The sequence below is a fragment of the Symphalangus syndactylus genome, chromosome 12 (assembly GCF_028878055.3).
Source record: "Symphalangus syndactylus isolate Jambi chromosome 12, NHGRI_mSymSyn1-v2.1_pri, whole genome shotgun sequence".
Taxonomy (NCBI): domain Eukaryota; kingdom Metazoa; phylum Chordata; class Mammalia; order Primates; family Hylobatidae; genus Symphalangus; species Symphalangus syndactylus.
The window spans coordinates 44074757-44091464 of NC_072441.2; the positions used below are offsets into that span (position 1 = coordinate 44074757).

At 39.3% G+C, this 16708-nt stretch overlaps 1 long non-coding RNA gene across 4 annotated transcripts in view; it reads right to left on the bottom strand.

The window, feature by feature from the left end:
• The window catches only part of LOC134734106 (uncharacterized), a 314108-nt gene that overhangs the window by 26027 nt on the left and 271373 nt on the right, over window positions 1–16708 (bottom strand). For all 4 annotated transcript variants that reach the window (XR_010117478.1, XR_010117476.1, XR_010117479.1 and 1 more), the window contains 2 exons: window positions 4272–4475; window positions 139–254 (listed from right to left, as the gene is read on the bottom strand). This is a non-coding gene — a long non-coding RNA (uncharacterized lncRNA). The remainder of the gene's footprint in view (window positions 1–138; window positions 255–4271; window positions 4476–16708) is intronic.

A 16708-nucleotide genomic window follows, 5' to 3' on the forward strand; every position in this document is an offset into this window, starting at 1 on the left:
ATGGAACTTGTCAGCCCTGAATGAGCCAAAACCATACATATATACGTGTGTGTGTGTGTGTGTGTCTGTGTATACATTCTCTGGGTTCTGTTTGTTTGGATAATCTTGGGTAATAGAGTAGTTGTTATCTAAACATACTTTGTCCTGCTATCTTGCTCTTTTCTGGCCCGTTTGGCTAAACAGGCTTTTGTTGGGACTTTTTCCATCTGGGTCTGTTGGAAATTTCTTGGTTGATGGCTTCTTCAGTTACAAGTCTGGAATAAAGGAGGCAAAAGAAAACCCATTCTTACCTTTCAGAGTCTTCTTATGTTTGTTTTATATATAGTGTCATGGTTTTCAGTTGCACTTAGTGGAAGGAATAGAGAAGTATATATCTACTTCATTTTTCTGGGAGTTGAAGTTTCCCATATCTTCTTTTAAGTCATGTTATTCAATTTGAAACGTTGGGACATCCATTGAAATTGCATTTAACTAATATATTTAACTCTGGAGACATCTTGGTCCTGTTAGGAAGAAGAAATGCATGCTATTTGAACACAAAACACCACAAATGTTCTGTACACTCCCACAGTGCTTAATACATTGCCGAGAACATACGAGGCACCCCATGAATCCTTGCAGTTTCATTTGTTCATCCTTGACTATTCAATTATCATTCTGATCATGCTTCTTTAATCACTTGTCTACATTAACATTTACTAAGGCAATCGTTTGGAAACAAGTTCCTGGAAAGCTTCATCCAGTGGGGTTTTACGCAGTTTCTTTTCATACATACTCAGAACAAAAAATCACAATGAAAACGGTAGAACCAGAAAGAAACATGGAAATTTTCTACAGACACTCAGCAATAAAATAACCTCCCATCCAGGGAGGCTTGACAGTGTAGTTACCTCTGCTGAACTTCCAGGCAGGGTCCCCAGAGGTCTCGAGGGATACAAAGATGTAAGAGTATTGACTAGAAAGGAACAGAATAATTTGGGGACAATTGCTACAACATGGAAGTCAGTAGTAGACTTTAACTCTCACTTTTATAAGTAGTTCTGTAATAACAACATTTCACTCTCTCACTCCTCAAAGGCAGGGCTCCAGCTTATTCTCCTTTTTTACATTTTCTGTGTGTCTTCCAATGAAATGATCTGACACATGTAGTTTGGGTTCCTGAGCAAAGATCCTTCTGCAGAGGCCTAGTATGTACTAGTTTGTCTCTTCTAGAGACAGAAAATGAAACTCTCATGTATCTATTCCCTAGAACATGAAAACCACCACTTCATTGCTAATCTTGTCACTTGGAAAGTGTTAATTGGTATTAGTTGAAGGCAGATCATCTTGGTCTTTGTTAATATTGTGTTTCTATTCATTTTTGCAATAGAGAAAGCACTACTATAATTGAAAGGCAGCTCCACAGATTCCCAGGTAAGGATAAGAGAAGTATTGCTAATTTGCTCAGTGTCACACCTGCTTTGTTCTTCATTCTACCAAGAGAAAAGTCAAAGCTCTCAGATATCCTGCAGGGAGAAAGAGGTGTGTCTGGTTCCAGTTGTTGCCTAGGAACCCAGGCAATCCCAGAGGGCAAAGGATAGCCGTCTCCTTACCCAAAACCTTCATGCTAAAATGTAATAATTCCCTCCTTGCAATAAGAAACTGTTATTCCAAACTTATTTATTCATTCACTCATAAAAATATTATTGAGGACCCAATAATATTCTTAGGCACCAGAGATATATCTCAATAATATCTCTAGGCACCAGAGATAAAGCCATGAAAAGAGAGACAAGGTTTCTTTCTTCAGATAACTTGCACATGGTGAGGGAGATAGATATATAATGTAATTTCAGCGATTAGTAAGGGCTATGAAGAAATGCAAAACACGGCAAGGTAATGATGATGGAAGCAGGAGTACTGTTTTACTTATTTTTAAGTTTTATTTTACTTTTAGTGAACACATAATAATTGGACATATTAATGGGATACAGTGTGATGTTTGAATATATTTATACATAGTGTAATGATCAAATCAGGGTAATTATCATATACATCACCTCAAACACAGCATTTCTTTGTGATAAGATCATTCAAAATCATCTCTTCTAGCCATTTGGAAATAAATATACAATACAGAAATTAGACCCCCTCCCCTCCACCAGGAATTAGAGCTCTACCTCCCCCAGAAATGCATCCCTCAAGAACCTAGGATACTGTCAATCCATTTCAGTCACTCTTTCCCTGTAACGTGTCTTGTGTATTGTTTATGAGCTTTTTGTTTCTCTTTTCTACATTAGTAATAGCTAATAATAAATGCACAGAGCAATATTTTTAAAGGAGTGCTATTTTAGATAGAGTGGCCATGGTGGCATCTGGAAGGGATGATATTTGAGCAGAGACCTGAATGAAGTAAGAGAGCAAAATGATGCAAAGTTATGGCGGCAGGGCTTTCACAATGAAGTGAGCAAGTACAAAGGCCTGAAAGCAGGGTATTCCTGCATGTGTCTGAAAAACAGTGAGGCCAGAGCAATGTCCCCTTTACACCAGGCAAAAGGGGCTCTTGCCTTTGGCCTGTGTTTTAAAAAGCCTTGTAGATCACAAACACACACATACACAAATGGCAGGCACATGGGTATCTATCATTACAGAAGCTGGCGATTTGCTCTGGTTACATCACAACCTGCAGTTTTAAACAGCTGCCCTCATGACTCACTCTCTCCAGGTTCCAGGGAATTGTCCATATCTCTTGACTTACGTGCTCAAAACAAAAGGCAACTGTGTCTGAATGCCAGGGTTGGAGGTTTGTTGTGCTGACACATAACTTTGGAATGCAGTGAGTGAGGGTTTGAGACATGAAAGCACTTTAGCTTAAAAAAAAAAAAAAGAGACAAATTAATTAACTTGTCAAATCCTAAGAAAGCATAAATACAATTGATTTTTGCATAGTGAAAATTGTTTCTCAGATTGTTGATGTTCTTGCTTCTCTTTCCGTTCCATTTCCCAGCTCTAGCAGTGTTCAAAAATTAGGGTGGTATTAGTAACAGTTACATATGGAAGCTGAGGAACATTTTACAATACTAAACAGTACATATTTATCTCAAGTTTGTATGTATGTAGGTCTGGATGTGATAGGTATGAAGTGCAATACTGAGACAACTAGATAAACACTAAGCTCTAGAATTGTGCATATTTTACATTATAAAAATATTTAAAATATTGAGTTTTCTTTTTTTAACTTTTAGGTTCAGGGGTACATCTGCAGCTTTGTTATATAGGTAAACTGAGTGTCACAGAGGTTTGGTGTGTAAATTATTTTGTCACCCAGGTAATAAGTGTAGTACCCAATAGATATTTTCTCTGATCATCTCTCTCTCCCACCCTCCACCCTCAAGTAGGCCCCAGTGTCTATTGTTCCCCTCATAGTGTCCATTTATTCTCATTGTTTAGATCCCACTTAAAAGTGAGAACATGTGCTATTTGGTTTTCTGTCTCTTTGTTGGTTTGCCTAGGATAATGGCCTCTAACTCCATCCATGTTGCTTGAAAGGACATGATCTCACTCCTTTGTATAGCTGCATAGTATTCCATGGTATATATGTACCACATTTTCTTTATCTAGTCTACCATAGATGGGCATTTAGGTTAATTCCGTGTCTTCGCTATTGTGCATAGTGCTGCAATGAACATATATGGTCATGTGTCTTTTCAGTCGAATGATTTGTATCCCTTCGGGTATATATACCCAATAATATGGTTGCTGGGTTGAATGATAATTCTGTTTGAAGTTATTTGAGAAATCACCACAGTGCTTTCCACAATGGCTGAATTAATTTATACAGCCACCAGCAGTGTATAAGTGTTCTCTTTTCTCCACTATCTCACTAGTATCTGTTATTTTTGAATTTTCAAAAGATTAAATAATATTTCAGCTTTCTTTTCTAATTTCATTTAAAATTTTGATAGTCAATTATAATTTGCATTTGCCTTTTAATTGTAATAAACAATATTGACTATTTTAGAAAAAACTAACCCTTGAAATATAGAAAAGTACTTTAATCCTTTAATTTTATTAAACATCTAGATATGTGCAATAATCATTAAATTCAGTTGTCTGATATTTTGCAGCCCTTCGGTTACATAAAAACCATAAATCATAGCTTCACATGTGCTTTTTCTGTTTTTGTCATTAGAAAGGTACATTTTTCTGAGTAGGAGAATAGAACATATTTAACAGTTTATTAGCTTAATTTATAATTTTTAATATTTAGATATATGATTTTCAACTTTTACCTCTTGTCTGGGTCCCACAGATGTTATGGATGTCTGGGTCAATGAACCTGGAGACTTGTCTAGTTCATGTAGGGTCCTGTAGACTATGATAAGGAATTTGGATTTGATTCGAAGTTTGATGGTAATCATTGGATTGTTCTGAGCTGGGTACTGACCAACTGGAAGCCCATTTGTATTTTGCAGGATCAATGCAACTTTAATTAACTGGAAAACAAAAGATCAGATCAAGGATTTCTCCACCTCCCATCACTCCTAACTAGAAAACTCAAGAATTGTCATAGGGTTTCCAACACCATTTCAGACCACAAATTCTCATTTAGTGAGTGGTCTGACTCACCCAACACATGAGGGACAACTGAAGTAAAAAAGAGATTTCCCTTAAGTAAGACATAATTTCCCCTTGGGTGGCCTTGACTTTCCACATGCAAACAATGGATAAAACAGATCGATTTTCTAGGATGACCATATGCCATATTCAGACAGTATATTCTCTGTAGTCAGGCTGTCTGCTTTGAATCTTGGCTTCTCCACTCTCTAGAGCTATATGCCCTTGGAACAATTTACTTGACCTTTCTCTCTCCCTGTGTGTGGGGGTGGGGGGTGTTAATGATAATATCTGCCTTATAAGATTGTTGTGAAGATTAAATGAAATAAACTACACAAAATTTACAACAGGACCTAGTGCATTTTAAGCACTTAAAATATTTTTTATGTATCATTATTTCTCATCTTCTTGGCTACCAATGAAAAAAAAATGAGAAAAGCCAGCTTTCAATTCTGTGAGTTTGGGTTTTTTTAATTGAGCAATTCATAAAGAAGCGAGCTTTCCAGAATTGGCACTATTTGAGCAGGGGACTAGATAATTATCTTTGCTGAGAATTGTAGACATAACTTCAGCCTAAGAGAGAAATTGAATTTCATGAGCTTTTTCTAACGTCAAGGTTCTATGCTTCTTACCATTAATTCAGCTTCCTGTGAGTGCCCCAGCCTTTCAGAGTTTATAATCTCATTGGAGAAATTAGAATGACTCACACAAAGCAGGTAACAATAAAGGAGAAAGTAGTCATGATGAAGGACCCTGACGGTGAACGGATAGTGGCGGGTCCAGGTAGGAAGCAGGCAGGAAGATTTCCTGGATCAGGTGGGATTTTTTTCAACTCACAGCAGAGATATACTGGTTGGGTAGAGAGGGAGGAGAATGATCCAAGAATGCTTACATCAAGACCCCCAACTTGTCCCACTAAGAGCTTCACGTGCCTCCCTCACTACTGCTCATGCCCCACTCAGAACTGCTCGATCCTCCAGCTCTCATGGGAACAGAGGACTGGGCTCTGAGGAACTTCTGTGAACACTAGACAGACAGCAGAGGTGAGATGAATTGCCCTTCTCCATACCTCTATACTGGGATTTGAACTGTTTCTCATTGCCCATATCCCAGTGAGCTGGCCCAGTTCCATTATTGACACTGAGGCATAGAATCTTTCTACTAAGACTGTGGCCTGGCTTATTAGAAACGGAGCACCGGCAGCCTAAGACCTACTGAATTTAAATCTGCCATTTAACAAGAGCCCCAGGTGAGTTTTATGTGCCTTAAAGTGTGAGAAGTACTTTTTAAACAGTGGTTCTCAGATCTGGGAGAGATGGGTGAGATTCCACCTGGAGGAGCTGGATACCCAGGTCTCTCCCCATATCTGTTGAACCAGAATTTCTGAGATGGGGTCTTGGTATCTATATTTTTTAAATGTGTAATTTTAAAAATTGGGAGCAAATGTGTTCAATTAGGCTTGGAAACCATTACTTTAGGGGAAAATACAGGTATAGCCTAGACTCCTGAAGCTCATAGAATTACCAGTTAGCATCAGATTGTACCAATTGTGAAGAAAAATGCTAAGCCCTAAACGAAGACATGGAGAAGTCACCCTAGTTCCCCTATTACCCTGGACAAGGCTCTTGATAGGACTTGGAAAGTTATTTTTTCTCATCTGTAAAGTGGGGATATTAAAGTATCCACTTTGTGGAATTGTTAAACACTCTCTCTCTCTGAAACACAGCTCTTTAATTCTTGCTAATGTTGAAAAACTGGACAGAGTCGACTTCTACCTGGAATCATCTTCTCCCAGACACCCACATGACTCTCCATGGTACTTCTTCAGCTGTCTCCCCAAACATCATCTCGTCCTAGTCAGGCTCTCCATGTCTACTCAACACAAGAAAGCAAAATGTGCTGCCAACATCATCATTGTTCTTTACCCTTTACTCTGCTTCTTATTCTTCTTTACAGTGTTTATCCTTGCCTGACACTTTAGATATTTATTTGCTAATTGTCTGTCTCCTCAACTAAAATTTAAGGTCCACAACATAGAGACTTTGTCTTTCTCTTCACTGTGACAACCCTATTGCTAGAATGGTGCCAAGCATACAGTAGACATCAATAAATATTTATTAGGTACTTGAATTAACAAATACAATTTGATACTAATATTCGTTGACTCCTCGAATATTCCCAATTAAAAGGCAGTAGGTCTCTTCAATAGCTCGCTCCTGTATCACCTTCTGTGTGAAGCTTTTCCAACAGACTCTTCTTGCCCTGGAGAGAATCAATGCTCCCCTCCTTGTGCTTTATATATTCTTTCCTCTAATTACTCACTATCAAGATATCTTCCTCAACTTCTCTATAGACTATGAGCTCCTCAACAGCAAGGACCATTTCTAGTTCATCTTGGGGCCACCCATTCTTGTGTTTATTGAATGAAAAATGAGTGAATTTTCCCATCACAAAAGATGAAACCTATTCATACTCAACAAGAGTCTTTCTGATTTCAGAATTGTAGCTTAGGGGGAAAAGCGGTAGCGGCGGCGGGGGGGGGGGGCGGATTTTTTTTTTTAAAGCAGATATTCTTAAACAGCTATTGGTTTCCACTCCTGAATTCAGTCTCCTATATCTCATCCCTCTATCAAGATAAAAATGAAAGCCCATTGCTTGAATCATGAAGAGTTATGCCAATAAGCTTAGAGTAAGGCAGGGGAGACCGGATGCTGCTGAGATAATGTCAAGTCCAGAATTCCTAAAGCAATATTGCAGCATCTCAGTCTCCAGTATAAGGGGCCCATTGCATCAATCTTTCAGCATACCTACTGTTCAATCTGTTAGGAGAAGCATGCAAAGCACATTTATTTCCAAGTGCCCAAGCTACTATACTAAATAATACAGGAAAAAAGGTGAAAGGAGATAGAGAATTCAATTGCTCTTTGCCTGCAAAGCTCTTCAGTACTTGCAGGCAAGACTGTCTGCAAGGACCCCATCTTATCAGGTACTCTTGCAGGCTCAGGAAGACTGTTTTCCATAGGGATACCAGGATTTGGCAAGATGGTAGGTACAGTGTACCCTCACCTTCAAAGCCTTATATGTCAACTGTTGGAAGGATTGATGAAAACCTGCTTATGCCATTCTAAACTTTGACTTTACTAAATCTTTTTGTTTTAAAAATACTATTGTCTTTCGTATCTTTTTAAAAGTTTGCTTTTAGTAATTGAAAAATTCCTTCACATTCTCACTAACAAATTTATATTTAAATGGATTGCCTCTTTTGTACCTAAGATAAAAACCAGTTTCCTCGATTTTTTTCATGCAGTCAGTATTTACCGAGTACCTAGATGTTGGGCACCAAGTGGGACTTCTAAGTTGGGAAGTGGGGGGAGACATTCAAATGCAGGGAAAGAAAGATATGCCAATACAGCTGTAATAGGGAATTTAATACTGATGAAAATTAAAGAAAGAAACGCACATTGGTAATTGATTCCAAAACTGCACCCAATTTCTGTGCTTCTGTTATTTAGATACTTGCCACATGGAAACATTTTCTATCTGGTCATCACTAAATATGTCCCATGTGCAAGCACAAAATAAGTCGGTCTCAAGTCTGAGTAGAGAGATATAGCCTCTGCCCCGATTGCTTAAGAATGATCTGATGAACATTCAGTTGCTGTTCCCTGTTTAATTAATTCTGATGGGCTATTGATGTACCACAACTGTTTGTCCTAATAATGAGGTCCAAAATTAGAATGACTGCAACTCACTTAGACAGCTGCCACAAAAAATAAGTATTTGAAAGTGCTCTTGGTCAAGGCAATGGGGTAGAAATGGCTGTAGTTCAGCATCAAATTCACATGATTATGTCACGAGTTTTATTTTTTATTTTCAAGCATCGTTAACATACCAGCAGTGATGACTGCAAGAACTGTTACTAGCTGTAGAGTTGAGACTGCTACTTCATATCAGTATAGCAAGGATAAACATGTAGCCAGACGTGTGCTAATGTGGAGTCAATATAGCAACAGGCATTGAACAATTTAGGTCAGTTCCTTGCAATGTTTAATTAGACTAATATATCTGTTTGCAATTAATAGCAGATGTGACAAGCTAATGTGTCCATGCACAGACAAATTAACCTCTGCCCATCAGCTGCTAGGATCTGTGAGAAAGCTGCCATGTTTTGCTTCTATCCATCCAAGTCTAAATAAAATTGCAGAAGAATTATAAACATGAATATTAGTAGAAAATATGCTGCACATGAAGCACTGTCCATAGGGAACTATTTTTCAGGCAGGCTGTCAGATTTTAACAATCACAACAAGAATTAACATTTGCGTTACCCTTTACTTTGTAAAAATCATTGTAATAGACTTTACTTTTTAGAGCAGTTTTAGGTTTACCGCAAAATTGAGCAGAAGGTAGAAAGACTTCCCACAGATCCCCTGTCCCCACACATACATAGCCTTTTCCATCAACATCCCCCACCAGAGTAGTACCTTTGCTATCATTGATGAACCTATATTGTTACATTATTATCACAGAAAGTCCATCATTTACATTAGAGTTCATTCTTGGTGTTGCAGTTCTATGGGTTTGGACAAATGTAAAATGACATGTATTCACCATTATAGTATCATACAGAGTAGTTTCACTGCCCTAAAATCCCCTGTGCTCCTCCTATTCTTCCCTCCTCCCCCCAGCCAATCCCTGGCAACCACTTATCTTTTTATTGTCCCCATACTTTTGCCTTTTACAGAATGTCATGTAGTTGGAATAATATGATATATCGCCTTTTTCCAGACTTGTTTCTTTTACTTAATAATATGCATTTAAGTTTTCTCCATGTCTTTTCATGACTTGTTAGTTCACTTCTTCTTAGCACTGAGTAATATTCCATTGTTGGATGTACCATAGTTTATTTATCCAGTCACCTGCTAAAAGACATCTTGGTCATTCCCAAGCATTGGCAATTATAAACAAATGTTCTATAAACACCTGTGTGCAGGTTTTTGTGCAGATATAAGTTTTCAACTCCTTTGGGTAAATACCAAAGAGTGTGACTGTTAGATAGTATGGTAAGAATATGTTTAGTTTTGTAAGAAACCACCAAACTGGCTTTTGAAGTGGCTGTAACACTTTGCATTCCCACCAGCAATGAATGAGAGTTTCTCTTGCTCCACATCCTCACCAATATTTGGTGTTGTCAGTGTTCTGGATTTTGACAATTTTAATAGATGTATAGTAGTATGCAATTATTGTTTTAGTTTGCATTTCCCTGATGACATACAATGTTGAGCAACTTCTCATATGCTTATGTGCCACCTGTATATATTCCTTTTTTTAATTTTATTTTATTATTATACTTTAGGTTTTAGGGTACATGTGCACAATGTGCAAGTTTGTTACATATGTATCCATGTGCCATGATGGTTTGCTGCACCCATTAACTCGTCATTTAGCATTAGGTATATCTCCTAATGCTGTCCCTCCCCCCACCCCACAACAGTCCCCGGAGTGTGATGTTCCCCTTCCTGTGTCTATGAGTTCTCATTGTTCAATTCCCATCTATGAGTGAGAACATGCAGTGTTTGGTTTTTTGCCCTTGCGATAGTTTACTGAGAATGATGTTTTCCAGTTTCATCCATGTCCCTACAAAGGACATGAACTCATCATTTTTTATGGCTGCATAGTATTCCATGGTGTATATGTGCCACATTTTCTTAATCCAGTCTATCACTGTTGGACATTAGGGTTGGTTCCAAGTTTTTGCTATTGTGAATAGTGCCGCAATAAACATACGTATGCATGTGTCTTTATAGCAGCATGATTTATAATCCTTTGGGTATATACCCAGTAATGAGATGGCTGGGTCAAATGGTATTTCTAGTTCTAGATCCCTGAGGAATCACCACACTGACTTCCACAGTGGTTGAACTAGTTTACAGTCCCACCAACAGTGTAAAAGTGTTCCTATTTCTCCACATCCTCTCCAGCACCTGTTGTTTCCTGACTTTTTAATGATGGCCATTCTAACTGGTGTGAGATGGTATCTCATTGTGGTTTTGATTTGCATTTCTCTGATGGCCAGTGATGATGAGCATTTTTTCATTTGTCTTTTGGCTGCATAAATGTCTTCTTTTGAGAAGTTTCTGTTCATATCCTTCACCCACTTTTTGATGGGGTTGTTTTTTCTTGTAAATTTGTTGGAGTTCATTGTAGATTCTGGATCTTTGTCAGATGAGTAGGTTGCAAAAATTTTCTCCCATTCTGTAGGTGGCCTGTTCACTCTGATGGTAGTTTCTTTTGCTGTGCAGAAGCTCTTTAGTTTAATTAGATCCCATTTGTCAATTCTGGCTTTAGTTGCCATTGCTTTTGGTGTTTTAGAGATGAAGTCCTTGCCCATGCCTATGTCCTGAATGGTGTTGCCTAGGTTTTCTTCTAGGGTTTTTATGGTTTTAGGTCTAACATGTAAGTCTTTAATCCATCTTGAATTAATTTTTGTATAAGGTGTAAGGAAGGGATCCAGTTTCAGCTTTCTACATCTGGCTAGCCAGTTTTCCCAGCACCATTTATTAAATAGGGAATCCTTTCACCATTTCTTGTTTTTGTCAGGTTTGTCAAAGATCAGATAGTTGTAGATATGCAGCATTATTTCTGAGGGCTCTGTTCTGTTCCATTGATCTATGTCTCTGTTGTGGTACCAGTCCCATGCTCTTTTGGTTACTGTAGCCTTGTAGTATAGTTTGAAGTCAGGTAGCATGATGCCTCCAGCTTTGTTCTTTTGGCTTAGGATTGACTTGGCGATGTGGGCTCTTTAATGGTTCCATATGGACTTTAAAGTAGTTTTTTCCAATTCTGTGAAGAAAGTCATTGGTAGCTTGATGGGGATGGCATTGAATCTATAAATTACCTTGGGCAGTATGGCCATTTTCACAATATTGATTCTTCCAACCCATGAGCATGGAAAGTTCTTCCATTTGTTTGTATCCTCTTTTATTTCATTGAGCAGTGGTTTGTAGTTCTCCTTGAAGAGGTCCTTCACATCCCTTGTAAGTTGGATTCCTAGGTATTTTATTCTCTTTGAAGCAATTGTGAATGGGAGTTCACTCATGATTTGGCTCTCTGCCTGTGATTGGTGTACAAGAATGCTTGTGATTTTTGTACATTGATTTTGTATCCTGAGACTTTGCTGAAGTTGCTAATCAGCTTAAGGAGATTTTGGGATGAGACAATGGGGTTTTCTAGATATACAATCATGTCATCTGCAAACAAACAGGGACAATTTGACTTCCTCTTTTCCTAATTGAATACCCTTTATTTCCTTCTCCTGCCTGATTGCTCTGGCCAGAACTTCCAGCACTATGTTGAATAGGAGTGGTGAGAGAGGGCATCCCTGTCTTGTGCCCGTTTTCAAAGGGAATGCTTCCAGTTTTTGCCCATTCAGTATGATATTGGCTGTGGGTTTGTTGTAGATAGCTCTTATTATTTTGAGATATGTCCCATCAATACCTAATTTATTGAGAGTTTTTAGCATGAAGGGTTGTTGAATTTTGTCAAAGGCCTTTTCTGCATCTATTGAGATAATCATGTGGTTTTTGTCTTTGGTTCTGTTTATATGCTGGATTACATTTATTGATTTGCGTATGTTGAACCAGCCTTGCATCCCAGGGATGAAGCCCACTTGATCATGGTGTATAAGCTTTTTGATGTGCTGCTGGATTCGGTTTGCTAGTATTTTGTTGAGGATTTTTGCATCAATGTTCATCAAGGATATTGGTCTGAAATTCTCTTTTTTGATTATGTCTCTGCCAGGCTTTGGTATCAGGACGATGCTGGCCTCATAAAATGTGTTAGAGAGGATTCCCTCTTTTTCTGTCGATTGGAATAGTTTCAGAAGGAATGGTACCAGTTCCTCCTTGTACCTCTGGTAGAATTCAGCTGTGAATCCATCAGGTCCTGGACTCTTTTTGGTTGGTAAGCTATTGATTATTGCCACAATTTCAGAACCTGTTATTGGTCTATTCAGAGATTCAACTTCTTCCTGGTTTAGTCTTGGGAGGGTGTATTTGTCGGGGAATTTGTCCATTTCTTCTAGATTTTCTAGTTCATTTGCGTAGAGGTGTTTGTAGTATTCTCTGATGGTAGATTGTATTTCTGTGGGATCGGTGGTGATATCCCCTTTTTCATTTTTTATTGCATCTATTTGATTCTTCTCTCTTTTCTTCTTTATTAGTCTTGCTGGCAGTCTATCAATTTTGTTGATCTTTTCAAAAAACCAGCTCCTGGATTCATTAATATTTTGAAGGTTTTTTGTGTCTCTATTTCCTTCAGTTCTGCTCTGATTTTAGTTATTTCTTGCCTTCTGCTAGCTTTTGAATGTGTTTGCTCTTGCTTTTCTAGTTCTTTTAATTGTGATGGTAGGGTGTCAATTTTGGATCTTTCCTGCTTTCTCTTGTGGGCATTTAGTGCTATAAATTTCCCTCTACACATTGCTTTGAATGTGTCCCAGAGATTCTGGTATGTTGTGTCTTTGTTCTCATTGGTTTCAAAGAACATCTTTATTTCTGCTTTCATTTCATTATGTACCCAATAGTTATTCAGGAGCAGGTTGTTCAGTTTCCATGTAGTTGAGCAGTTTTGAGTGAGTTTCTTAATCCTGAGTTCTAGTTTGATTGCACTGTGGTCTGAGAGACAGTTTGTTATAATTTCTGTTCTTTTACATTTGCTGAGAAGAGCCTTACTTTCAACTATGTGGTCAATTGTGCTGAAAAAATGAATATTCTGTTGATTTGGGGTGGAGAGTTCTGTAGATGTCTATTAGGTCCACTTTGTGCAGAGGTGAGTTCAATTCCTGGATAGCCTTGTTAATTTTCTGTCTTGTTGATCTGTCTAATGTTGACAGTGGGGTGTTAAAATCTCCCATTATTATTGTGTGGGAGTTTAAGTCCCTTTGTAGGTCACTCAGGACTTGCTTTATGAATCTGGGTGCTCCTGTGTTGGGTGCATATATATTTAGGATAGTTAGCTCTTCTTGTTGAATTGATCCCTTTACCATTATGTAATGGCCTTCTTAGTCTCTTTTGGTCTTTGTTGGTTTAAAGTCTATTTTATCAGAGACTAGGATTGCAACCCCTGCCTTTTTCTGTTTTCCATTTGCTTGATAGATCTTCCTCCATCCCTTTATTTTGAGTCTATGTGTGTCTCTGCACGTGAGATGGGTTTCCTGAATACAGCACACTGATGGGTCTTGACTCCTTATCCAGTTTGCCAGTCTGTGTCTTTTAATTGGAGCATTTAGGCCATTTACATTTAAAGTTAATATTGTTATGTGTGAATTTGATCCTGTCATTATGATGTTAGTTGGTTATTTTGCTCGTTAGTTGATGCAGTTTCTTCCTAGCCTTGATGGTCTTTACAATTTGGCATGTTTTTGCAGTGGCTGGTACCAGTTGTTCCTTTCCATGTTTAGTGCTTCCTTCAGGAGCTCTTTTAGGGCAGGCCTGGTGGTGACAAAATCACTCAGCATTTGCTTGTCTGTAAAGGATTTTATTTCTCCTTCACTTATGAAGCTTAGTTTGGCTGGATATGAAATTCTGGGTTGAAAATCTTTTCTTTAAGAATGTTGAATATCGGCCCCCACTCTCTTCTGGCTTGTAGAGTTTCTGCCAAGAGATCAGCTGTTAGTCTGATGGGCTTCCCTTTGTGGGTAACCCGACCTTTCTCTCTGGCTGCCCTTAACATTTTTTCCTTCATTTCAACTTTGGTGAATCTGACAATTATGTGTCTTGGAGTTGCTCTTCTCGAGGAGTATCTTTGTGGCATTCTCTGTATTTCCTGAATCTGAATGTTGGCCTGCCTTGCTAGATTGAGGAAGTTCTCCTGGATAATATCTTGCAGAGTGTTTTCCAACTTGGTTCCATTCTCCCTGTCATTTTCAGGTACACCAATCAGATGTAGATTTGGTCTTTTCACATAGTCCCAAATTTCTTCGATGCTTTGTTCATTTCTTTTTATTCTTTTTTCTCTAAACTTCCCTTCTTGCTTCATTTCATTCATTTCATCTTCCATCACTGATACCCTTTCTTCCAGTTGATCGCATCTGCTCCCAAGGCTTCTGCAATCTTCGCGTAGTTCTCGAAACTTGGCTTTCAGCTCCATCAGTTCCTTTAAGCCCTTCTCTCCATTGGTTATTCTAGTTAGGCGTTCATCTAATTTTTTTCAAAGTTTTTAACTTCTTTGCTATTGTTTTGGATTTCTTCCCATAGCTTGGAGTAGTTCGATTGTCTGAAGCCTTCTTTTCTCAACTTGTCAAAGTCATTCTCCTTCCAGCTTTGTTCCACTGCTGCTGAGGAACTGCGTTCCTTTGGAGGAGGAGAGGTGCTGTGCTTTTTAGAGTTTCCAGTTTTTCTGCTGTGTTTTTTCCCCATCTTTGTGGTTTTATCTACTTTTGGTCTTTGATGATGGTGATGTACAGATGGGTTTTTGGTGTGGATGTCCTTTCTGTTTGTTAGTTTTCCTTCTACCAGACAGGACCCTCAGCTGCAGGTCTGTTGGAGTTTGCTAGAGGTCCACTCCAGACCCTGTTTGGCTGGGTGTCAGCAGCGGTGGCTGCAGAACAGCGGATTTTCATGAGACCACAAATTCAGCTGTCTGATAGTTCCTCTGGAAGTTTTGTCTCAGAGGAGTACCTGGCCAAGTGAGGTGTCAGTCTGTCCCTACTGGGGGGTGCCTCCCAGTTAGGCTGCTCGGGGGTCAGGGACCCACTTTAGGAGGCAGTCTGTCCGTTCTCAGATCTCCAGCTGTGTGCTGGGAGAACCACTACTCTCTTCAAAGCTGTCAGACAAGGACATTTAAGTCTGCAGAGGTTCCTGCTGAAGTTTTGTTTGTCTGTGCCCTGCCCCCAGAGGTGGAGCCTACAGGGCCTCCTTTAGCTGTGGTGGGCTCCACCCAGTTCGAGCTTCCTGGCTGCTTTGTTTACCTAAGCAAGCCTGGGCAATGGCGGGCGCCCCTCCCCTAGCCTCGCTGCCGCCTTGCAGTTTGATCTCAGACTGCTGTGCTAGCAATCAGCGAGACTCCGTGGGCATAGGACCCTCCGAGCCAGGTGTGGGACACAATCTCCTGGTGTGCCGTTTTCCAGGCCCGTTGGAAAAGCGCAGTATTAGGGTTGGACTGACCCGATTTTCCAGGTGCCATCTGTTACCCCTTTCTTTGACTAGGAAAGGGAACTCCCCGACCCCTTGCATTTCCCGAGTGAGGCAATGCCTCGCCCTGCTTCGGCTCATGCACAGTGCGCTGCACCGACTTTCCTGCACCTACTGTTTGGCACTCCCTAGTGAGATGAACCCGCTACCTCAAACAGAAATGCAGAAATCACCCATCTTCTGTGTCGCTCCTGCTAGGAGCTGTTCCTATTCAGCCATCTTGGCTCCTTGTCCGTGCCACCTGTATATATTCTTTGGTGAGATGCTTGTTAAGATCTTTAGCCCATTTTTTAATCAAGTTTTTTTCTTGTTGTTAGGTCTCTTTACATTTTATAAAATATGGTCACATACATTGCACTTTTAGTTACTTAGTAATAAAAATAGCTTTGTAAGTTTTCAACTATTGTAAAAGAGGCCTATCTGCTTCTAACACAGTTAGGGCTTAAGTCACTGAAATTTGGTATTATCTCCTCAAAATAGAGATTTCTGTAATGTACCTGGAAGCAATGCCCGTTTCCCTGCTTTAATTAATTGCTATTATCCAATTCCACAGTGAGAACTTAGGGAAGAAGACAAATTTTCACAGGGCAGGATTTTTGAAAGGCAGATATTAGAAATGTCTTAATCCATTTTATGTTGCTGTAATAGATTACCACATACTGGGTAATTTATAAAGAAAGGAAATTCATTTGGCCCATGGTTCTGCAGGCTGGGAAGTCCAAGAGTAAGGCACCAGCATCTGGAAAGAAAGTGGAGGAAGGCATTGTTACTGCCTGACCAGGTTCTTGCTTGCTGCCCAGACAGAGCTGAACACTGAGACAGCAAGTATTGTAATGAAGAAATAGTTTAACTATTGCAAGGCAACTCAGCAAGGAGGATAGGAGATATTTCTCAAAACCACCTGCCAGAGACTTCAAAGGCTA